Source organism: Nilaparvata lugens, chromosome 1 (assembly GCF_014356525.2).
Source record: "Nilaparvata lugens isolate BPH chromosome 1, ASM1435652v1, whole genome shotgun sequence".
Lineage (NCBI taxonomy): Eukaryota > Metazoa > Arthropoda > Insecta > Hemiptera > Delphacidae > Nilaparvata > Nilaparvata lugens.
In genome coordinates this window covers 84,796,700-84,822,041 of record NC_052504.1, presented here as the reverse complement: position 1 = coordinate 84,822,041, position 25,342 = coordinate 84,796,700, and the positions used below count along the sequence as shown (strand labels likewise).

General features: G+C 35.6%; 1 protein-coding gene across 4 annotated transcripts in view; it reads right to left on the bottom strand.

Moving 5' to 3' along the window:
• The window catches only part of LOC111056082 (protein phosphatase PP2A 55 kDa regulatory subunit), a 91,011-nt gene that overhangs the window by 32,772 nt on the left and 32,897 nt on the right, over window positions 1-25,342 (bottom strand). For all 4 annotated transcript variants that reach the window (XM_039419172.1, XM_039419176.1, XM_039419187.1 and 1 more), the window contains exon 2: window positions 22,692-22,744. The gene's annotated coding sequence lies outside the window, so the exon portion shown is untranslated. The remainder of the gene's footprint in view (window positions 1-22,691; window positions 22,745-25,342) is intronic.

The following is a 25,342-nucleotide window of genomic DNA, read 5'->3' as shown; positions in this document are numbered from 1 at the left end:
CCTTCATAGTTCTGAACAAAAATATTCGAGCATAAAAGCAGCTAAAAAGTTAAACAAGATTTTCAAGAGCCCTAATCCAGAATCAATTACTTTCGACTGTAATAACAAAACCTAAATTGGATAGCCCAATTACCTTTGAGAGCTCATCGTTTAGTGATTGTAGATGGGTATTGTTGGATATATGGCTGATCGCTATGAAGCTGTTGTTGCTCATTGAAAGCTTGATGTTTACTTTGTAAACATCCATCATAATAGCCTCATCCACGTTCTGCCCCTTTACCGTCATTGATAGCCAACGTTGGTGAAATAGCTCACGTTGACCTAACAATTAATAAATTATTTTTCATTTGAATCTTGAATGATTGTCTTTTCCCAATTATTCTTCAAAACGTTCAACAACCTGCTTGGTAATCATCAGAATATGAGTTACATTTCATTCGACCTCCATTAATTCCTCCTCATTGAAAGTTGAATAACACTGAACATTCTCTCTCCTGCCGAACTCTCCCTCTCCATGACAACCTCAATTGAAACATTTAGAAAAGATGAATCACTTAAATAAAGTTATACTGTGATATGTGAAAAATTGTTTGTTTTATTTAAATTTATATTTTCAGATTGACGATTTGGTGTAGAAATTGAAATGGACATAATCTATGTATAATATTGAAGAAGTTTAGAGCAATAGCCTGTTTTTTCTTTTCCGATCATTGTATTGTTTCTGCTAATCTAATCCAATATGTGTAAGCTACCATATCTACTATATTACCATGTCAAATCTTTTCAAAATATTTGTAATATTATAATCAATTCGATGATTACATTAGTTGCCTCATCCTCATCCTAAATACCGCAAGTTACCTGAATCTAGACCAGAAGCATTTAGCTATAGCGATATTCACGTTATAAAACGTTAGTGAAAATGATAGGAAGGAATTGTTATTAATTTTCCTATACCACCGCATTCTAAAGGACAAGTAGATGGCTATGATTCAAGGTACCCTGATGATTCGGATATTATATTAATTGTTGATTCATGCTGTCAATTTGACCTCAAATGTATTTTATTTATCGAGAAAATCTATTTTTTTCATGATTTGATAATAATAAATACATTTTCCTAATTGTGATTAAATATTCTGGTGGTTCATCATATTTCTAGATAGTCTACAAGCAATTTGGCAACGGCCCTGAGTTAGAAAAGGATAGAACTATCCTCTGAATATGTGTCTAATGACAGACAAGGATAGCAAACCAATGTTGATCAGATCCTGGCTTTATAACTTGAATCTCACTATGATGACTTCGCTTTTCTTCATTTTAATCGTTTTTCCTCTCGGCCAGTGCGTTTAGTGTTGTATGATTTTCCCAACCCTATGCTTTATTATTCAATTATTCAATACTGTTCCCTTGGTTTTTAACAAGAGAAATAGAAATTTCGACACATTGCCCAAATCATCAAAAAAAGCTTCACTGATCTCTTTGTGACAATGAGCAGACCTAGCTTTTATCCTACGAGTATTTTACTTTCCAATATTCAACATTTATTTTGAACATGAAATGTTTATGGTCAATACACCCATCTACAATCACTAAACGATGTTACATGTACATGTCCATAAATTGTACAATACGTGTGAAGATTTTCAAGCTACATTGAACGTACAAGTTATCTGTACTTTACAGCTCACGCTCATAAACACATATTACATGGCAACTTTCAACAAAATTGACATGCGTTTCACTCAGCTATGGAAAACTGAGATTCTTTGAAGCGTGCATTTACATGTGTCGAACTTTTGAAAAAAAACCGAGCTGAACAACAAAAGTAGCACAGCCGTTTGATTCATACTTCTCCTCTCAAAACGTCAGTGGCCAAATACTCTTTGTTATTTCTAAAGCTGGGTGGTTTGACAAATTGTTTTACATGAATCCAAGAATCAAACATCGAGTTTTTCATTTTTTTCATCAAGGTAGGCAACAAGTCAAAGAATCCTCTTGCAACCAGAACCAGATGTCCGTAACAATTCTCTGTTATTAATTTTTGGAATGACATTATTTTCTATAATACCTTCGCTTGGAATCAAATAACGAAAACCGTTCCCAAGGAAGCCAACTGAATGAACCTAAAACAGCACCTATTGAGAATATAATTAATCATTCAATGGACAGTCAAATATAAACACCATCAATTATTCATAATAACTGATTATTCGTACGAGAATTCAATTTTCTCTCATAATCATTTCATTTATCTCACCTGGCTTTCAAATGAAAACCACATCCAGTAATTAACTGATTATCTACCAAAATTGTAAGAAGCAATCGATGTTGAATCACTCATATCACCCTTATTATGGTGCGTACAGATATACGCGCCGCGAACATGAGCAATTCACTTTTAATCAGCTGACTATATCTGTATTTTGATTATCTACCAAAATTGTAAGAAGCAATCTATGTTGAATCGCTTATCACCCTTATTATGGTGCGTACAGATATACGCGCCGCGAACATGAGCAATTCACTTTTAATCAGCTGACTATATCTGTATTTTTACAGAAACGGTAAGATATAGATTTAAAAGCTTGTCATCAGCTGATTAAAAGTGAATTGCTCATGTTCGCGGCGCGTATATCTGTACGCACCTTATAGGTGTTCCGCCGCGAACATGAGCAATTCACTTTCAATCAGCTGATGCCAAGCTTTTTATATCTGTATCTTACCGTTTCTGTAAAAATACAGATATAGTCAGCTGATTGAAAGTGAATTGCTCATGTTCGCGGCGCGTATATCTGTAGGCACCTTAAGATGTACCGTAAGATATCAGTACAAATTGTTCATTTGTACCAATACTAACTGGGTCTGGGTGCAAAACAATTGCAAAACAATGCTAATAATGAGCGAGTCAAAATTGATTCCTCCTTACAATTTTGCCTAATAATCAGTTAGCTACTGGATGTGGCTTCCATTTGAAAGTCCGGCGATTGAATTATTTAATTGTAAGTCCATTCATTTGGCTTCCTTGGAAATTAATACAATACAATTTGAAGAGTATAACTGTTTCCTCACAAGAACAGTTACAGTGGAACATTCAAGTACAGGTACAGATTTATTCAGTACGAGATTACTGTCATGTACAGTACCTATTTTTAAAATGAGCTAATTTTCTTATCTGTTTAATGTTCGAGAATAAAAATACCACACACTTGAAAATAGCATGTAAGTGGATCGGAAGAACACCATACCATAACAAAGCTATGTAGATGAGGCAGCTTTGAATGATACTGGTAGTAATCAACAAGTAGAAGAAACCCAAGCTAACTGATGTGTAAATTCATAAGAAAGTAAAGTATAGATTGTGTGTTGAGTATGAGCTTAGTTGTTGATGTCTGTGTAATTCGAGACTGTTGAGTGGAAACCCTGAGATAAGCTGAGTGCTTTCAATCTCCATATTGATATGAGGTGGTTTTCAGGCTCTTAAGCGATTCTCGCCTGGAACGATAGCTTGTATCCAAGCTTCTAGCTCCAAAGCTCACAGAAGATTTGATTGCCATGTCTTGAGCAAACTCACGTGATTATTTTAGTGGCATGCATGTATGTAACAAGCTGTTTTCACTCATTAGCGTAAGTTAGCCTGTGGTAATTTTCTGTAAGTTGTATAATTCTGAATGATTGAATAAATAAGATTGTAATGAATGAGCAGTAGTATAATAGGACTGAAGAAAGTTGAATACACCTCGATGAAATAAATATTACAGATACATTTTTTATAAAATGTCCATCATGAATAACTTGAATTTCTATTATTCTCATTTTTCTATAATTTGTTTTTATTTAGCTCTCCATTCATCAAACTTTTTTGCATCCAGCCCATCACTCATCAAGGTTTCCCTTTCATACAATGCGGGGGGGGGAGGTTTAAGCCGTAGACTGAAAATCTTAGTAGAGGGGAGTCCAGGGTCCCAAAAAAGTATTATGTTGTTTGGTGGTCTGGTGGACCAAAAGAGTTATTATGTACAGTATTCTTGTTTAGATAGTGTTTTGGATGGAATTTGAGTTTTTCTACGAATAGACGCAATTCTTATACTTATACTAATATTATTATACTTAATTTAAAAATATGTTCAAATGCGATTGAATAGAACAACATCTTAGTAGGTGAGCTATAGGGTACAGGCAAAATTGTTGACTCTGTCAACGACCCAAATCGATAACAAAGCATCAATTTCTGGACCTTTTTTCATCTAAAATTTTCCATTATTCAGGTGACAGAAATGAGTATGAGGAGTAGTCTGAAATGTCAGGCCCCTCCTACAACATTAGAAGTGTAAAAGTGTAGCATGTAACAGTATCCAAACTGTATTTGAAGCTAACTTAGCACTATACATATCTGATAACAACAGATATGACAGCTCAATAATGTGAATTCCCGTTACAAAAATGAATAAGAAGCTGCAACACCATCTACAAAACTACGCAAAGCACTTTTTGCTCGCATCGTTGGATAATCACCGCCTTGATTTCCACTACTTCACCCCAATCTGTCAGTATTCCTTACATATAGTATCAGTGCCTCCCCTTCAGCCAATGCTGTCAGAATGAAGTGAATCGGTCAGAAATTGGCGCGCTCGAATGCCTTCCTGCTATGCGCCTAGGCCATGCCTAGCCTAGCCTAGCCTAGGCCTAGTCCTTTAGTCCTTTATTTGATCCATCAGTGCTCCATTTCCTCCATTGTCTAGCCAATCATCTCACAAGCCTCGATCGCCAATGGCCTACACATGCACTTTCCCACGGAACATTCCAGCATCGCGCGCACTTGAGTCTATTGATTGTTGCTGTCTATTATCTCTAATCATGCTCAGTCTGATCAATATAATTCATTCTGAAGGTCACCACTGAATTTAACTCACTTTTAACAGTACAAAAATTTTTCTAGGAACTTTTTGTTGATGTGCCTTTGCTTCTGTGTGTGGGTGATGAGATGAGATGATCGAACAACTATGTCCTTGGCGGGATAGAAACCCACGACCGAGCGCAATGATAGCAGACAGAGGTTGCGGCGATAATCAGACAACTGGACTAGACTTTTTTCGGGATTGAAAATATAGGCTCTCTTATCAAAATTCTATCACAATTATTGAGTATACCGCTTACAGATGCATTACACAAAAAATGGTTTTCATTCATTCAAAATAGGTATTACTCTGATTATTGGCTAGTCAAATTTTTCACAAAAGACTTAACAAAATGATTTTTCATTGTGAAGTATTAGACTATTAATGAGACTCATTGTGGAAGCTTTGACTCGTCAACTGTTATTATTCAGTCTTGAATAATCATTGTGTATTTTTGATAAACAAACGTGAAGATTCGCAGTTGAGTAGGAATTGATTCAGCATAGTGTCTGTTTGATAATGAACGTTTGGATTCGCAGTTGAATAGGAATTATTTCATAAAGTCATATTATATTAGGGCTCTCTGAACTCATATTTCTTATAGATAATTATTTCATATTGATACAAGATTTTTACTTGACGAGAGGGGAAAGGAGAAAACTCATTGCTCTGGGGGTACTGATCACTCGATCACTGAGAAACGAATTACTTCCTTCATACGTGAAACCCCCTTAGTTTACGTTCATATATTCAACTTTGAACAAATAACAAATTGATAATCATCAAATACGTATGAGGAATGCAAATATTACGAGTAAATAGCTCAACGGAAGTTGTTTTCAGTTTCTATGGATCGAGATATGCTCTCAAATGAAAGCGAAAAAGTCATGCATGTACAAATACAGATTTGATAAGATTGAAAATGAACTGCGACCAAGCCTACACGGTAGGCCTACACAATAAGCGCAAGTTGACAAGTGGCTAACCTTTTGTCGCCATTTATGGAGCATTATAACGACGTGCTCCATTGGTCTACTGTCATCATTCGAGGACATCTTCCAGGTCAACCATAAAAACTCTCAGAAAGTGTATCTGGAGCCAATTCAGTGGCGGTCGTAATAAATAATGGAGAAATGGGAAGCTTGACATTACAAGAATGTTCTTGTTGGAGATTAATGAATCGTAAAATATGTTGTACAAAATACGTCAATATGTACAGCACTTGTATACTACCACTAGCCGTCAAGCTCGCTTCGCTCGCCATATCCGTCTAGCCAGGGGGATCCGCCCCCTGGACCCCCCACTGGATCGTCCAAGAATGAGATCAGCAGGCTCGCTTCGCTCGCCTGCATTTTTCATTTGAGCATTTTTATCATATGTTAGGACGATCCAGTCGGGGGTCCAGACTAAATGTCTGGCTAAACGGATATGGCGAGCGAAGCGAGCCTGACGGCTAGTAATATAATATTCCCAGGAATAGCTCTGATTGAAGTAGCAGTGCCCAATCAATTTTTCCGCGATAGATCAGGAACTCCTAAGTAGGTATTTAGGAGGTACTGGATAAATTGGTATTTAGGAGGTCCTGGATAAATGCATTTCAATCTTCAACTTTGTGCCAACCTAACAAATTCAACTCAACTTAATGTCAACCTGACAAAATTTTTAATTTAGTTACCAGAACAACTGTTTCGAAGAGGTACTCTCTCTAGATCTAGATTATAGTTCTATATTAACATATGTTATGGACAAATCAATTATAATTTTAAGGTATTGGAATAAGAAGAATATACATGCTAAAAGACGAACTTTAAACCCTTAAAAACCACCCTTAGGGTTAAAATATCGCCAGAAGATTTCTTAGTGCGCCTCTAAAGGGCCAACTGAACATACCTACCAAATTTGAACGTTTTTGGTCCGGTAGATTTTTAGTTCTGCGAGTGAGTGAGTGAGTGAATGAGTGAGTCAGTCAGTCAGTCAGTGAGTGCCATTTCGCTTTTATATAATATAGATAAATCCAGTTCAAGAATATTTTTGTTTTAGTGGGCTGATCGGCTGATAAATAATAATGATACATCATTGAGTACAGTTCTGAGATACGTTCATCATTACCGTTCTGAGATAGATAATAGAGCACATTATTACGCAAAAATAGAATATAGTTTTATTATCTGTGTTACTGAGGAAGGTGAAGATCCTCCTCTCTCTTCCAGCAGTTTGCAAGATTAGTGACTTATTTTGGTTGTGGAACTTAACAGTAAGCGCTGTTCGAGCAAAAATCAACTAACTAGTAAACTAACTAATAAACTGACTTGAATTTATGCTATGATGTAATTATACAACAATATCAATTTAGATGGAAGATTATTAGAAATGGTCAATACATCAATAGAAATGACAATATTTCTAATATCCTAGCAAGATGAAAATATTGAAAAGTTTATCATAGCTGTCATGAATTGAAAATGTTGTTGATCTTAACAAACAGTACTATCAATTCAACTTCTTTACAATGTCATCAGTTAAGTTATGGAGGGATTCTTTTCTATCAATGTCAGTTCAGAGTGGTTTTGTTTAGTTACCAGAAGTAATAAAATGATTGTAATTTTCAGTTTTTATGCCTGAGTCTCAATTTTGCAAAGCTCTACGTTCTAAATGTCGGAGAGAATTTGGGAGCACGGTTGAAAACAAATATATCATTAACTTAACATAACAATTCATCATTCAGTAATGATATTACTGAACACGTTCTCTAGTATGAGAACTCTAAACCTCCAATTAGTATCGAAGAGTTCACGAAAAATGTAGGAGAATCTTAGGTTCAAGTACACATTGCTCAGCTCAATTTTATATTGCTCGAAAACAATGAGTCATAGTACCCAATTCAATAATTCAACATGAAGGTTGATTTGTGTAATGAAACAAAGCCCTCAAAAAAGGTTCACGAAGATGATATTGGGAATGGTATCAGCTATATTCTTCAATTATTTAAATTCAAAACAAACTATAATATAACAGCAATAATCATACAATTTATTTAAAGCAGCGATACTTTCAATAGACATAGTAAATCTGAGCATGACGAGTTTGATTTCTTGCATATTACTGTACTATCTGTTCAGATACCGTATTCAATTCGTTATAAGGGCTATCACTGATTTTACTGGAATTGAACTAATAAAAATCCAGGTACCCATTTTTTAGTTTATTATTACATGAGTAGTATTTGAGATGATAAAAAGAGATTGAAACTTGTTGGAATTTGAAAAAGAGTACCTACTTGGATTTTTATTTTCATCAGTACTGTTATCTTATTTCAATCGATTGTTTCCACCATTCACAATTATCTCCATTGTAGTAGGCCTTCTTCACCATTTCTTGAAAGCAAGTCGACTATCATTGGTTGGAATTGTTTCGTTCTACAAAATGGCATCTGTGTGACATCTCATTTATGAACGTCCAATGAGAGTGAAGGGGCGTCTACTACGAAGGTGTTAAAGTCGCTTGTGATTGGTCGAAGAGTTGGAGTTGTTTGAGAATTGGAGAAGGGATATGTTCGATTTAGTACCGTATTTGCTCGACAGAGTGCAGCAGTCTATGGAACTATACTTATATTTTTGTTATGAACTGATGCAATTGAAAAGGCTTCTACTATGAAAGAAGGCCGTCCTTATTGATTCTATTAGATTAAACAGATGATGTTTGTCAAGTTCCATTTAATCTGATAGAATTCATAAGAACGGTAGAAAATCGATGTGTATGTAACTGGCTTTAGTCGCTTGTGATTGGTTGAAGATTTCGAACTGTTTGAAATCTGACATAGCTCTTATTTTGCTAGTAGAGTGCAATTATTGAGAGAATATTATTGACCGAACGAAGTGAGGTCTAAGATTCAAGTCGACGGTTTGGCATTTCTCTTAATGTTTATATGTTGCGCATTTACGGCGAAACGCGGTAATAGATTTCCATGAAATTTGAAAGGTATGTTCCTTCTTAAATTACGCGTCGACTATACACAAGGTTTTTTGGAAATTTCGCATTTCAAGGATAATATAAAAGGAAAAAAGAGCCTCCTTCATACGCCAATATTGGAGTAAAAATCAGACTATAGAATTATTCCTCATAAATCAGCTGTCTAGTGGACTATAATACTACCCGTTCAAAGACATCGAACATCTTGGAAATGTATCTTTCCATCAACGTTGTAGACAGTTGCAGCCAGACATGATAACAGCGCTCACACTCACATTCCGGGACGACACGTCACGGTACGATAGGACAGAAAGCTCTATGTATTTAGGATTTTTTATAGACATTTTAAATTTATAAATTATTTATTAATTTTTGAGAAAACATAACAACAGGTCAGTGTAACTTATTGAGCGCGAGGTCTACTGTTCACAGAACTACTAGTAATATTGAAATATTTTAAATTTACTTATCAACATAATACAGTAATCATGGGTATCAGTGACAACTGTATTCAATTTGTGTCACTGTTTTGAAATAACTGCGTTGGATGAAATGAAAAAAATCATGTTCAGATACGATATCCACATAAAAGGATATTGATCTTATCCAAGGTGTTCTAAATAATCTAGGCTGTTTTCCATCATAACATTTATTGGAGGCAATGTACGTGGTACCAACTAAACTAAATATGAATGGAATTTAGGATTATAGAATTGACTTTTAATTTTGTGGGCTGTTATCATGCGGGCTAACTTCACAAACGCTTTTCATTTCAGTTAAAGAGTATACTAGTTCAGATATCTGTTCTACGGACTACTAAATTACTACAATAATTAGATTGAATTTAAAAATAGTTCTTTCCATTGTACTTGAAAATATTATTCAGAGGAATACCTCTGCTCTGGATAAAATTAATATTTTCATAGTCTATATTGTACTAGTAGGTAACCCGTGCTCCGCAAGGGTCCAATTGGAAACTTGACCAACTGGAAACTTAAAGAAATTAAAATAGACCTATAACCATCCTATATATGCAAAATTTCAAGTTAGTCAGTCCAGTAGTTCAGACGTGATGAAATTCGTGAATTTCCTATCCCGTATGTGTACAAGCCAATTTTTCCTTTATTATATTATAGATAAATACATACACATAAATCATACTCCATTAGTTCATTAGCATTCAACGTATCAAGCGGCACCCTAGTGATCAGTCAATTATTCTTGTGCTACCTAGCATTGTGTCTTGTTGCTGAGATAAATTTGCGGCAACATAAAATGTGCGACCGACCAGTCGAGGAGCGCGCGCGCACTGCGTTTACAACTGCAATCGACGTTATATTGCGTCGTAAATTTCGTTCGAAACTGTAGGGAATTGTCTGGCTAAGGCCGCGTGTGCGAACAACAAGGAAGACTGCAACAGGAAGGAAGGAAAAGAATGGGATCGCCATGTCCGAGACCTGAATAGCTGCTTCGGCTGCTGCAAATTGAACGCGGTCGGGAATGCAAGCAAGGAGAACACCTCCTGATATCACATCAGTTGCCGGCTGACTGGAGCTGACAGACAGACACTATAGTAACGTCCACATTATAATGGCAGTGGAGAAAGATAGAACAGCGTTGACAATTCTCTGCCTTGCCACTGCCTTCTATAGAGGATGACTGATACCGGTATAGCTGATGTAATATGAACTGTTCATTCTTGTCTACAATAATCAATTGTAATTGATTATTCCTCACGAAAATATATTTTTTCAATGATTGAATAATTAATTTTCATAATTGAGATTGAATTGATGCTGTTTTCCATGACAAAACATCACACATAATAACTTAGTTGTAGTCTAGACACGAGATACACAGTGTCTACACTTTTAGACTACAAAGCTATTTATATTAAATATTTTGTTAATAAATTATTTCTACATTGTTGAAAACTATCTGGCAAAGTAGGGGAGGTAGAAAAAATAGAACTATCTCCTTTGTCGAATGATAGACAAGGAAAGCAACACCAATGTTGATCAAATACTGCCGTTATAACGTGGACCTTACTAAGTCTGCTTACTAAACTCTGGTAAACGCGCCCTTCGCACATACCACCGATACACGCTATTACTTTCATTTCAATTTTGTTTCTATTCATTTTTTCAGCTGTTTAACAACAATAATTGTGTTGGAACTCAATTTTAAACTTATTATCAACATACAGACATAACTTCGCTTATTCAAATACAGACATTATTTGAAATACCATTTATAATGAGCCTACAATACTGTGCCAATACAAACACTATACAATATTGTTATTACAAGAGTGTGATTCTACTTTAAAACTTTTGACACAGTATTCAGTAATCCGCATATTGATACACAATATTGTGTCATTTCAATTCTGTTTCTACCCGACATGATTTCGGTCTGTATGAGCACAAGCCATTGGCATTCATTTTTCAATGCTATCAGATTGTAGTAATTGTGGTTAATCTACATATTAACATGTATTTCGGTTAAAAAACTGAATGAAGATAATGATTATAATTGAGAAAGTGTTAAACCAAAAATCAACCCCAACACCTTCGAAATAGCTGAGGCACAGAGAGTATACGAGTAAATGAAGAGAAGATGTTGTGTCAGCAGTCAGCACTAATAGGCCTACTACTGTCTTGCGAGCATTATGATTGCCATTCACTTCAAAGAAGAAAAAGTTATCACTCGTCTCATTGACGAATTACTCTATAGTGTTGAATAGGTCAAATTAATAAGTTGTCTGTTCAGACAATGATACACAAGCAGACCCACTAAATTGATTGGTTCTGATTGCAATAGCTCAGAACTCACCAGCGGAGCAATTGATGCGTCAAGTTGACTGATTTCATGATATAATTAGGGAACATTCCAGAATAGTCGGGTGTCCAAGTATAGTTATTAAGAAATTTCAATTGATAAGGATGACTCAATACGTATGCGATTTTTTATCACAGATTAGTGAATCAAAAGCTAAAGATAGGTTCATCTTTTATTGATGATGCCAACATAGTCTGGCATGTTTCTGTCTTGCGCGTTTCATTCGTTTGAGGAAACCGGGAGGATCTTCCAATAGTTTCCACTAGTAGAGGATTTCCACTGAGTAGGAACGATGGAAAGCTAACCCCCCCTCCCCATCATCATTCGGGGAAGTGCTCTTATCAGTGGGAGAGTTGGGAAAGACTAATTGCATTACGTTCTGATCAAACTCCAGTCTGAGCCTGACGTGAAAAACGACAAACTTTTCATTTTTTGCAGTGGACAAGTAGTAGTAGCTCAACGAAGTATTTCAGTTCCAATTGTCCCAGAGCAGCTCAGAGATAACAAGTTCTTCTACTACTCCAACGCTCGCATCTAGGAATAATTCCAATCAAGAATAGATGTAATTAGTAGAGAATCTCATGAAATCCAGTCACGCGTAATATCGATTGACAAATAATTACTCAAAAGATATTGAGAAATTTGTAGAATTGTATGTACATTGCGGTGATAACACAAATAGGTCCATGAAAACCTGAATGGGTGGTTGAAACTAATTTTAGAACTTCAAGGATATTGTGGATGGAAATGAGAATCAAGAATTCATATCAAAACTAGTAGAAGCCATATTCTACTGTGTCTAATAATCAATTCTCAAATTCAAGAGTGTGATTCTACTTTAAAACTTTTGACACAGTATTCAGTAATCCGCATATTGATACACAATATTGTGTCATTTCAATTCTGTTTCTACCCAACATGATTTCGGTCTGTATGAGCACAAGCCATTGGCATTCATTTTTCAATGTTATCAGATTGTAGTAATTGTGGTTAATCTACATATTAACATGTATTTCGGTTAAAAAAACTGAATGAAGATAATGATCATAATTGAGAAAGTGTTAAACCAAAAATCAACCCCAACACCTTCGAAATAGCTGAGGCACAGAGAGTATACGAGTAAATGAAGAGAAGATGTTGTGTCAGCAGTCAGCACTAATAGGCCTACTGTCTTGCGATCATTATGATTGTCACTCACTTCAAAGAAGAAAAAGTTATCACTCGTCTCATTGACGAATTACTCTATAGTGTTGAATGGGTCAAATTAATAAGTTGTCTGTTCAGACAATGATACACAAGCAGACCCACTAAATTGATTGGTTCTGATTGCAATAGCTCAGAACTCACCAGCGGAGCAATTGATGCGTCAAGTTGACTGATTTCATGATATAATTAGGGAACATTCCAGAATAGTCGGGTGTCCAAGTATAGTTATTAAGAAATTTCAATTGATAAGGATGACTCAATACGTATGCGATTTTTTATCACAGATTAGTGAATCAAAAGCTAAAGATAGGTTCATCTTTTATTGATGATGCCAACATAGTCTGGCATGTTTCTGTCTTGCGCGTTTCATTCGTTTGAGGAAACCGGGAGGAGCTTCCAATAGTTTCCACTAGTAGAGGATTTCCACTGAGTAGGAACGATGGAAAGCTAACCCCCCCTCCCCATCAGCATTCGGGGAAGTGCTCTTATCAGTGGGAGAGTTGGGAAAGACTAATTGCATTACGTTCTGATCAAACTCCAGTCTGAGCCTGACGTGAAAAACGACAAACTTTTCATTTTTTGCAGTGGACAAGTAGTAGTAACTCAACGAAGTATTTCAGTTCCAATTGTCCCAGAGCAGCTCAGAGATAACAAGTTCTTCTACTACTCCAACGCTCGCATCTAGGAATAATTCCAATCAAGAATAGATGTAATTAGTAGAGAATCTCATGAAATCCAGTCACGCGTAATATCGATTGACAAATAATTACTCAAAAGATATTGAGAAATTTGTAGAATTGTATGTACATTGCGGTGATAACACAAATAGGTCCATGAAAACCAGAATGGGTGGTTGAAACTAAATTTTAGAAACTTCAAGGATATTGTTGATGGAAATGAGAATCAAGAATTCATATCAAAACTAGTAGAAGCCATATTCTACTGTGTCTAATAATCAATTCTCAAATTCAATAATGAGAAACAAAATTTTGACACTTACAGTCCAACTTATTTCTGGCAATAGTTCCATATTTCTTTCTAAATTCCAAATTAACTACTTATAATAAAGCAGTACTATTAATACAGTAGTTAATATATATTAATAAAGTAGGACTATTAATAAAGTAGTCGTTAGGTAATGTCAGAGGCCTGAAATTGATCAGTTGCGACCTGAAAACTTTGACACCAGACCTGAGCCAGCCAGGTCACTCGACATTATTATTATTATTATTATTATTATTATTATTATTATTATTATTATTATTATCATCCTCTTTTTCACGCAGTTGCGGATAGCTTATGCGAAGAGGGGCAAAATTTATGCAACCTCTTGGCATTATTTTCTATTATTGATGGAGTATTTTACCAAATATGTTGGAGCGTTTGGCGTACTATGCGAGCTGTATCAAGCAGAACAGACTTCTGCATTTTCCCTACCAGAGTTTCTGAGACATCAATAGCCTTACAGCTCTCCACTGTTGAATTAAGAACCAGACCATTCACAGATATTACGATTGGGATTATTCTAACATTATTGAGCCTATACATATCTTTGAGCTCAAATGCTAGCTCTTGATACTTCCTCAATTTCTCACCTCTTGTTCTTTGACAATTTTCATCTGCTGGTATGGCTACATCAATTATCAAGGCTTCTTTTTGATTCATGTTCAACATTAGGATGTCAGGCTTGTTATGAATGACTTGCCTGTCAGTGATCATTTGAACATCCCAATAGATCTTAATCTGGTTTCTCTCAATAAATGCAGGATGAGAGTAAGAATAGTATGGGGGCATTTCTTCAAAGAAGTCAAATTCCTGCTGCAATTTCAGGTGCACTATTTTTGCAACATTATTATGTCGCCTCAAATACTCTTTTGGTGCCAATATTGAGCAGCCTGAAACTATGTGCTGAATACTTTCTACTGCAGTGTTACAAAGCCTGTATTTATCACTTATGCTCAGATCTCTGATGATATGTCTTCTATAGGCATTGGTAGCGACAACCTGATCCTGCATAGCAATTATAAAGCCTTCTGTTTCTGGGAAAAGACTTCCATCTGTCAGCCACCTGCTTGAAAGGTCATGATTATTATGATCAGAGTTCAGATGCTTACAGTAGCGCCCATGCAGTTCCCTCTGTTGCCATTCTGCCTTGTAGTCATGCACTGTCAAGGGCTCTCGACCATTAGGATTCCTCAGGTTAAGTGCAGTATAATTTTCATCCAGTCGGCACACTTCCCTGAGGAGATTTGTGTTAGCAGAAATGAAATACTCTCTTAGTCTTTTCTCTTGTTTTGCACACAGATCTGAAACCCTGGACAAGCCCCTGCCACCCAGCTTCCTTGGCATATATAGACGACTCATCGATGATCTTGGGTGATGCACCCTGTTTTTCGTCATTTGAGTCCTCACAAGCCTGTCCATTTGTTCCAGACGAGTGTCAGACCACTTCAGAACACCAAAACTGTAGGTCAGAGATGGAATAACCCAAGAATTTATTGCCTTAATCAGATGCTTTGAAGGCAATTTAGATTTCATGACTTTACTTAGTCTTCTCTTAAATTCAATTTCCAAGCGGCTGAACACTTCAACACGGGAGATTTTCAAATGCTGGTGGAGTCCCAAGTATTTATATGTCTGTCCTATTTGCAACTGCCCTATTTCATTTTCCAGTGTCAACATCTCTTCTGCTGTATTTACTACTTTACCTTTCTTCACATGCAGTACTGCACACTTCTCCAATCCTAATTATTATTAATTATTATTATTATTATTATTATTATTATTAGTGATAGAGATGACTAATAAAAGTCTTAACTCCGCCTAGTAATGAATATTTTCATTTGAAATTCATGGAAAGGAATTAATAAGAATATAGTGGAGAAATTAGGCGGGGATTGGAAGAGATGCAAGTATAAGAGGATTCACATAGGGAAAAGAGACGAAGATAAAGGAATGATACATGAAGTTGAAGGGGCTAGAAAGGCCCGTTGGAACAGACTCCAAGAAAACATATAAATCAATTAGTGTGTTTGGGATAGTGTTACAATTGAAATAGCACGGTTATTAGGATAATAGGGCTCGGGTCACACAAGTCAGTGAGCATTGTTGGCGCTATGACCTGTGAGCCGGCGGAGGTGCAGAGTGTCGGTAGGCTGAAAGTAAGCGACCCGTGCTCTGTTAATTAGCGTATTGCAGCGGCTGTTTAATGTTCGGAACAAGCAGGCAGCAGGACCAAACCGGGCCAACACCGTTCAGCAATAACTGAGCCGGTTACAAATTATAATCTGTTTGAATCGTGTGCAGTGCCGGGGAAGCAGTAGAAGTAGCAACATCAGCAGCAGAAGTAACAGTAGCAACAGTAGCAGCAGCAGCAACAGTAGCAGCAGAAGCAACAGTAGCAGCAGAAGTAGCAACAACGTAGCAGCCTCTTTCAGGCCGACCAAATTGACAGTCTCGGTGTGCTGAAAACGACGATTAATGATCTCCTCTCCAGACAAGACTACAAGGATCCTTCCGGTTCTCAGTTTCATGAAAATCGGTGAATTCTTTGTTGTGTGTACCTATCTTACCCAGATAATATTGATTATTGACATAGATTCCAAGGCATATTGCTTTTAAACTGGACATCACAGTATTTAATCTATATAATTGACCGAGCGAAGTGAGGTCTAAGATTCAAGTCGACGGTTTGGCATTTCTCTTAATGTTTAAATGTTTATATGTTGCGCATTTACGGCGAAACGCGGTAATAGATTTTCATGAAATTTGACAGGTATGTTCCTTTTTAAATTGCGCGTCGACGTATATACAAGGTTTTTGGAAATTTTGCATTTCAAGGATAATATAAAAGGAAAAAGGAGCCTCCTTCATACGCCAATATTAGAGTAGAAATCAGACTATAGAAATATTCATCATAAATCAGCTGTCTAGTGGACTATAATACTACCTACCCATCCAAAAACATCGAACATCTTGATAATGTATCTCTCCATCAACGTTAATAGACAGTTGACTATAATACTACCCGTTTAAAAACATCTTGAAAATGTATATTTTCATCAACGTTGTAACACAGAGTAGAGAAGCACTACTTATTTTTATTTTTATTTATTTATTTCATTGACAATTACAAATCATAATTATAATAAATAATATAATATGATTGGGAGAAGACAACAATTGGGAGAAGATTTTTGATATTTAAAACCTGATTAAAAACAAAAATATTTTACTCAAATCTCTACAAATTAGAAATTTTCGAGTAATTTTGCAAAATTTTGAGCCAGAAAAGAAATACAACTTCACTATGTATGAATGATTTATTAGGATTTAAAGGATTTATTATGAAGTACTACTTGGTATGCTTATTCCGTGGTTGTAGACAGTTGCAGCCAGACCTGATGACAGCGCTCACACTCACATTTCGGGACGACACGTCACGGTAGGATAGGACAGGAAGCTCTATGTTTATTTAGGATTTTTTCTAGACATTTTAAATTGAAAAATTATTTATTAATTTTCGAGAAAACATAGCAACAGGTCAATGTAACTTACTGAGCGCGAGGTCTAATGTTCACAGAACTACTAGTATATAAAGTAAAGAACTGGCTTATGCACGTACGGAATAGGAAATTCACAAATGACGAATCATCACGTCTGAATTATTACTGGACTGATTAACTTGAAATTTTTCATATAGATTCTTAATTTCCCGAGGATGTATATAGGCCTATTTTCAATTTTTCAAGACTTCAACACGTCAAGTTTGCACCCTAGCGGAGCACGGGTTACATGCTAGTCAACAATTATATACGGTGCTTATTGCACTGAGAACTGATTTTACGTACTCATTTTTATCCTTTCCGATTTTCGAATCATGAACTTCAGTGAACTTTTTGTTCTCTGTGCACCTATTGTTGCTAGGAGATAAAATATTGAACATTGCTTGTAAAATGGGTTTTGAAATAACTTTGATAATATATCATTTATCTCACACAAAATGAAATCTGATCTTGTCATGAGCTTGGATGGAGGAGTTGTTTTAAATTCGTCCATTGTATATGGACGATATACGGACGATATTGGTATCGATTTCGCGCGCATACTGTTTCCAAACTCATGATAACAATAAAATAATATTCGTATGGCTTTTATTGGTGGGGAGTTCCTGACGGAAGTTCCACCTCTCCTGAATATATAATTTAAGTCGTCAATGGGCCTTATGACTGTCATACTTCAGCCGGGACCGACAAATAATATATAATATAGTACAATATTAAATTAAAACTGATCAATAATGTGAAAACCACTCATTTATTTGAACAATTTGTGATTCTAGTTTCGGTAGTTACATCATTACCAGTCAATCTGTATTTGATTGAAAGCTTGTCAGCGTGTTTATTTGATTGTCAGCATAATATATAGTTTAGGTGAGGCCCTACAATTGGCCATTAGCTTCCAACCAATGACGACCTCTGTCATTGGCCCAGACTAGACACGCACAAATATTTTAGTTTCGGTCAATATTCTAGTCTCGGCCATGACATTAGTTGTCGACAAATGAAGTTTCAGCTCTGCTATTGGTCGAGACTAAAGACGTCCAAGTATTCTAGTCTCGGCCAATGAAAGTAGAGCTCAATCTTCATTGATCGACAGCTAATGACGACTCGTAAGGCTACGATTTTCCCCTACTATTTATACTGCTGCTCAATGTTTAATCTTACAGTTTACTAGAGATATGGTGTAACAACCATAACTAGTATCTCATTAATTTGTCTATAAATAAGTGGTTTTCACAATATCAAGTTCTTTTCATCCAATATCGAAATGTACTACTACTACATCACCTTCACAACAACACAGAAAGACATTATTAGACAGATATAGCAGATATCTGACATCAGGCATTCATATCTGACAGACATCTGAACAATATCTCATATATCTGAAAAACAAGAAAGATATAAGAATAATACAGTATTGTTTTGTATACTAACAGAAGGATCATTACAATAATTTCACTTGAAAATTATGTTTCAGCAAAATTTGCTGTAAATTCTTCGTAATTTAAAACTAACGTAGTATTCAAAACAATATTATTGAGGAAAACGTGTAATTATGCACCTTGCAGTTTATGTTGGAGAGGAAAATAAATAAAGTTCAGAATTCTATTATCATTCAGAATAATAGAATAAACTGAGAAGTAGAGAAACATTCATGTACGAGCTTCCAGCTCCTATCACTTTTTCTAGCTTTCTATATATGCACCTAGCAGCTATTGTATTCATGTTGGAGGGAAAAATAAATAAAGCTCAGAATTCTATTATCAAGCAGAATAATAGAATAAACTGAGAAGCAGAGAAACATTCATGTACTAGCATCCAGCTCCTATCACTAGTACTAGCTTTTCTATCTTTTGCAGATTGACAGAAAAGCTTGAAGTAGCAGAAGTGAAAAAATATTCAAATCTGGTCAGAGAGGAAAAAAGCACCAGTTGAATTCCAACTTTGACTCCTGTAAATAAATAATAACGCTAAATTGAGAGTGAAGCGTATTCAAAGTATGACATTATCACATGAACAATAATGCAAGCCCAACTCTTGCCTAAGTCATGGTTGCCAGGCTTAGAAACACCTGAGGGATTATTTTTTCAACAGGGAACAACAAAAACGCTAATTCCATTTGAATCCGTTCACTGAGTATGGAGTGATATAATGAAGAGCATGAACTCATAGGAGCTCTACTTCGTGCTCCGAATACGACGAATACTAAACCGCATTGAATCAACTAAGCTGCTGTTGTTGAACGCAAACTTTAGAGAGAAACCACCGAGAACAAAGCTAAATTCCCGCTACCTCTGTGGGATTCATGTTTTGCAAAGTGGAAAATGTAGTATCTTCCTCGTTTGATTCTATCAGTTGCTTATTCTATGTATTGTATTGAGTACCTATCCTCAACCTATCCTCTCTACAGAAACAAACCCCTTGAGATCATCAGAACAACACTGATTTGGAAAGATCTTAATATCGTATTTCTGAATTCCATCATAGACTAAATAAGCATGAGAATCTGTGAATACATGTAACAAAACCGATTTGGAGAGATCTCAATATCGCATTTTATGAATTTCATAATGATATAAACTACTAATAAAATCATCTGATTTTTTATATCGTGTCTCGTGGAAAGTGTCATTGGCTGGGATTGACAGCTCAAGATTGTATAACAGTTGATTTGCTGGTTCTAATAATGTTTTGGGAAGAGGGAATCGACAATATTTTTGCGGGAAGAACGACATCTACCGCGCTCCAGTTTATTCAGCTTGTGATGTTGACTCAATTTTTGGCAAACGCAATCGCGTTTATTCATCATCATCACTGTCAGACATGCTACACACTTGTATGTTTTATCGGGTTGTTTGAAATGCGGTTTCAACTTCAAACTAGACTTAAAGAGTTTCTAACCAACAAGACAAAGTTTAAAAAGACTGAAATTCATGGAAATCTTCCATATACTTTTCTTATAATTGTGAGTGAGTGAACTCTACTTGCATTTCTTTGAACAGCTTAACAGTTAGTTTTCTCGCACAGGAGAGTTAATACTTCATCAAACTCTTCTATTCCTTACCTACTGTAATTACCAAAACACATCCAAACATAACGAAATATCATTTCGAAGTGCAAGATTTATACAAAAGTGATGGATTCAGAAGCAGATGGTGTTGAGACCAAGCTAAAAATTAGACAAGCTTCAAATTATTATATTCTTGATTAATATTGGATTAGATAAGATTTATTCAACGAATGACTTTTGAAAAATTATGACGGACTAGACCGTTATAATAACGTTGTCTCATCGATAGATTACTCTTCAAACCATGTCAAGTGAGTCATGTTAGTCAACTAAAATTCTTTGAAGATATCCTGATGTACTCCAATTTATTATTATGAGAATGATTTCGTAATCCAACGATATTATGTTTTAATGAGAACTTTTCATGAGATACAGGCTCAATATAAGAGCTGTGAAGTCTGAACCTATAAGTATTGATGTCCTTACTTGAAAATGATCACATACTGGTGATAACCGTGAGTGATAGTAAAAGGAAACAAAAATTAGGATGCTCCATTTCTAACCCGAAAACGTACCTTCCTTGGTCTCGAGAAGATGCTATTTCAAATTGAAACAGAATCAGAGTTAATTTCATGGAGCTTGATTAGTAGTATGGTCGAGAGCACGAATTAGTTATAAGTAAAATAAGTTATGAGTTGCCAACTTATTTTATTTATAAACTAAATAGAAATATTACTAAGCAATGTTTATAGCTTACACTTTTTATTTTTCCAATTAATCATGAGCATTTCAGGTTCTAAATTATACTGACTTTCTGATTCTTGACGTCCCATTTGTAGAAGAATGTGTGAAGTTTAATCCAAAATAATGAATTTTTAAATTAGCAAGAGAAATTGCATATTACATGCTAGCAGTTGAACTAATTGTTGTGCGGGCCATATCCAGAAAAAAGTGGATATTTTCATTTGTGCGGAAAGCACGTTGCATACTGAGATGCAGATGGCACAAGATGGAAACGACGAAAGTGATTACATTGAAGAGCGGATTAGCAGCAACAGGTGCAAATGCGCCGGCAGCAGCAAATACAATTTACTGCACCCCGCACCCGCACCGGCATCCAAGTTTCGCAGACTAATTTTCTTGGTTAACGAGCCGGCTGAATAAGATATTCGCCGACAACTCTGACTTTCCACAATTTCCAATCGCGGATTTCGAGAACTGGGTTAATTGAGAATTTACTCGAGCTGCAGACTCCTGCTTGCAAGTAGACACCACATCAAGTTGATACTTCCACAGCTAATCAAGCAAAATTAGCTCAAAAGAGTTGCAGCAACTTCCTCGACAAGACTTGACGACTGTAAAACTTGGGAACTAAGACATCATGGAATACTCAAAAACTGACACTAATGTTGTACATCATCACTTTTTTAGCAAAGCTGATTTCAGTACAAGGTTTGGGGCTTGACAGTTTTTGATCTCTTATTTCAAGAGATTTCATTGTCTTCCGACACTGTATTACGAGAGATAATAGAGATATTCATCCATAATGGAAATTGAAACACAAGAATAATGTCTTATGTAACAATTTTTTATGAAAAATTCGTGATATTAGACAATAGTTTTGGGTTTTAAGCCTGTTGTTCCTTCCCCCATCATTCATGATTATTGAGAATCATATTGTATAAATAAATAAATAAATACTCTTGTGTTCCATTATTGAATCCATTATGTCATATTCTAGGATAGAGTTTTCCTTTTCGAAAGGGACTCTTAAGTTATGGAGCGATTCTTTTAGTTGAGTTTTTATCGAGAAACGAGCGACTACTGTTTTCATGAAGAGTCGGAAAGTGATACTGAAGAGGAAAGTGTCAATTAAAGCTGCTCAGTTGGGAAAAGGAGCAACGAAAAGGTGTTTGTGAAGAAGATTTATGAGATGCTGGAGAAATAAGAGGGGGAGGAGGAGTATGAAGACATAAATATAAAGAAAATAAAAATCTCAGTACCCTTTTTTTGAAATATTTTATCACAACATATTTCAAAAAAAGGGTACTGAGATTTTTATTTTCTTTATATTTATATTACAAGTAGCCCTATACAGAAAAGAGGTATGAAGACATGTTTGATGATAAAGTGGCTAAAAATCGGAATTAAATTTTTTATGAATTTGTCAATACTATTCAAATATATGATTTCTCTACTAACCTGAGTTGATACAACAGTGACGGTATTGATGAGAACGCCCACGGAACGCCCAACTGAAAAAATTAAAGAATTCTAATTTATTTTGAAGAAAGTTAGAGTTTTTGTACGGCAAGATAATCAAGTAATCTGAAATATGTTGACAGGGGACAAATTTTTCAGTGATCAAGAAAGAGAGAGAGAATGTGAGAAAGAGAGAGCAAGAAAAATTAACCGAAGTTGAAAAAGTTGATTATCTCATGAAGTATTTTTTATTCTTCAAAGTTACCAAAGACTGGCAGCAGAAACTCTAGACTCAGTGCCTGGTATTCCAAATGCATGAATAGAATAAAATTTAATGAGGTCTTCGACATTTGAGTCTGCTTTCTCATTCTTTGGCTTGTGATTGGTTAGATTCTCTCTTTGGCTGTTGTCATCAGGACTGAATCACTGCTCTTTTATTGGTTGGATTGTGATTGGTTTCAACTTTCATTGGCTGTTGACATGACAACGATAACGCTGCTCTCTCATTGCTTGGCTTGTGATTGGTAAACTCTCTTCGGCCGTAGTCACGACGATTGAATTGTTACCTTCTAATTGTTTAGTTTTTTATTGTTCGAATAATTCTTACACAATTTCCATTAACTACCAAAATAGGTTAAAGCTACAAATGTATCACGGCTTGTATTATGATTTTATTATAGTTCATTTCGTCTCTTTAGATTTAATTTTTTCTGACCTTTGTATTCAACCTCTGCATCTCAGTTTCCCGCTAAAATGAAGGAGAATGAGCAGTCTTCCTGCCAAAATAAGAAAATTCTCCTTAGTTTATTGGGAATTAGATTTATCCTTAGGCTAGGGATATGCCCATTTAAAGCAGCGTTTGATTGAGTCAGTCGAATGTTTCCAACATATAGGCTCCAAGCTGTTTTCCACCCCTTGACGAATTGCTTCTTGTAACTTATCTTATCTAGTATGCTCAGTGGGAAATCCGGCCCTAGGAGGACGAGAGAGACACACTACGATGATGGTGGAATTCTGTTCCGGAATGTATCACAAAACCATACATAAATAAGTTATTTATTTTATTTCTAAGCTATTTCCAACCAAATATTAAAATAAAACTTTTACGCCAAATCTCAAAAACCATTTTCAACAGTATCGTTCTCAACACGACTTATGAAAGGCATTTACTTTTGCAATTTAATTTACAATCATGAAACCAGACAACAAAGCCAGTATATTCTAGAAACTCTTGGATTAGGAATATTCAATATATAGATTTCAAACAGATTGATTATAATTTCAAAACGTTCAATGTGAACAACCTAACAAAGAACAAGTCTGCAATCATGTTTGGATTTCTCACATTTCAAACACTTGACTTCAAAAGTTTAGCGTTCGTGAAGGAACCATAGTAGGACTACTGGAGTTGAATGTTCGCAATCATAAAGATTTTGTTCATTATTTGAGGATTACTCAAGCTCTCCAACTTCAACGAGCCAGTCAAACATTGTTGACTGGCATGAGCATTGCCATCCCAAATGAAAAAAGAAAATCGTTTATTTATTTTGAATCTGCCTCAAACAGATTTGAAGCAATCAATCAACGAATTAGTCTGCAACTGTAACCGTATGAGAGGAAAAGAGAAGCGATATACGGAAGAGTTGTTGCGTAAATTGACAATGGAGTCAGTCATCTCATGGTTCTTGATACTGAGGCTGATATCGATCGACCAGGTCGTTCAACTGGTGGTCTGGTGGTTGCTGCCTTCATATTAATTTCAGCAGATGCTGTTGATCATGATGATGCTCTGCTCCTGTGTGCTAACTGCAAAAAGTATTCGATCAGATATTATATTGTCGTTTTTTAATGGAACAGGCGTACAAGTTTCAACACATGCACTGCATGGTAATATATGTATTTTTCAGTGAAATGAAACTACTGTATATGAAAGTGAGTCTAGTATCGGAAATTACTTTTTCGACAGCGGATCGTATATGGAATGAAAAGCTAGACAGCTCTGATGAGCACTGCAAAATTGGACTTATTAGAATAGCTCACAAAAAAATGGAAACTCAAAGTGTCATTCAGTTTTTTCAAAATCTCTGAAGTTATCCTATTCCGATTTGAAATCCATTTTTAATTAAATTTTCAAAAAGGCTTTCTCAATTATGAGGATACACACGTTGTACTGTGTTCAACAGACAGTCATTTTAATTGAAATTGCCTTTCTGATGAATACAGAGTTGGGCAGAGAAGTATGGATGATCTGAAATAACTGTCACCAACCCATTCTTCAACCAAATTAATGAGTTTTTCAACCAGATTAGATTTTGCCGTTAAACATATGAAGAGGGAAAGACATTGTATGCCATTTCTCATTGATTCCTGAATAAATAATATAATGTGACTAATAGCGGCTATTATCATCATCTACACTCTTAAAAATCATCATCTACAAAATCTTAACACTTCTGTTAACATTATTGGAAGTTGTTCATTCATACTCGTCTTGAGCATTTCACGAGTATACACAAGTCTTCATTATCAAAACACGTTCATTTGAAGGGTATTGTAAAACCATAACAGGAAAAACTAATGTTTCCACGTGAACTCTACAGAAGTGTATGAGTGAGGAAGGACACCATTAAATTTAATTTACGTTTTTTCAT